This window comes from Drosophila miranda, chromosome 2 (genome assembly GCF_003369915.1).
Source record: "Drosophila miranda strain MSH22 chromosome 2, D.miranda_PacBio2.1, whole genome shotgun sequence".
NCBI classification, from domain to species: Eukaryota; Metazoa; Arthropoda; class Insecta; order Diptera; family Drosophilidae; genus Drosophila; species Drosophila miranda.
In genome coordinates, this window is record NC_046675.1 from 12,207,563 (window position 1) to 12,208,548 (window position 986).

The following is a 986-nucleotide window of genomic DNA, read 5'->3' on the forward strand; positions in this document are numbered from 1 at the left end:
GGGGATAGGCAGCGATGGGGAGCGTGGAGAAGGCGGCGGCTAGGAGAACAGAGCGGCAGATCCCCCAGCTGGAGCACTAACTAAGTAACTAAGCCTTAGTCTCGGCTCAGCCTCGACTGCTGGCTGTTGGCTGCTGCGCCAATGGTGGCCATTGTTAGACACAGACGCAGATGCAGGCGCAGACACAGAGACACCACACAGCCCGAGATGGTCGCCATGGAGCAGCCTTAGCAATTTTCTGGTTTACACGTTGAAAAGTCTCAAAAAAAAAATATATTTTGTGGCAAAATTATTGAGTCGCCCCCGGGTGGACTCGAACCACCAACCTTTCGGTTAACAGCCGAACGCGCTAACCAATTGCGCCACGGAGGCCGATGTATAGCGTCTGCATAAATACAAATTTGAAGTCAGATAAGATTTGCTTGATAGATTATAATTACTAATCGTAGTATTAAATATAGGTTAGGTTAGGTTAGGTTAACCCGGACGGCCCTCAGCGTCGATCGATATCTTGCTTGTCGATCAAGATAGGGAAATTCGCATGATTCGGCATTTTTTATAGGGCTCTAAAGACTTTGAAAGCTAACATTTTAGATGACAATAAATTAAAACTTACCTAATTAATGCATTGATATTAATATTAAATTTTCCGTTCCATCTAGACCTTCCCGTACTTTTCGGCCAATCCGCTTACTCATATGTAAGTCATGAACCTTTTAGGGTTATATGCCACAACTATACCTCCGTTTGTCATACCTTATCCCCTGAACTATACCTTAAGCTAATAGGATGTGATATTTACACCATCGCCATTTCACCTAAACTGAACTAACTTTTAAATTCGCTTCTTTCCTCCTTTTGTATCTAAGTTTCATTATTACCAGATAATTGGTAATTCAATAAATAAATAAATTCATATTTATGTCATATAAAACAAACTCTTTTAAAATATTTTATTTTTGTAAAACATGTATTAATATCATAAT

At 40.2% G+C, this 986-nt stretch overlaps 1 non-coding gene across 1 annotated transcript; it reads right to left on the reverse strand.

The window, feature by feature from the left end:
- Window positions 1-298: 298 nt before the first annotated feature.
- Window positions 299-372, reverse strand: Trnan-guu. Its single transcript has one exon. It is a non-coding gene; the product is annotated as a tRNA-Asn (tRNA).
- Between the last annotated feature and the right edge of the window lie 614 nt (window positions 373-986).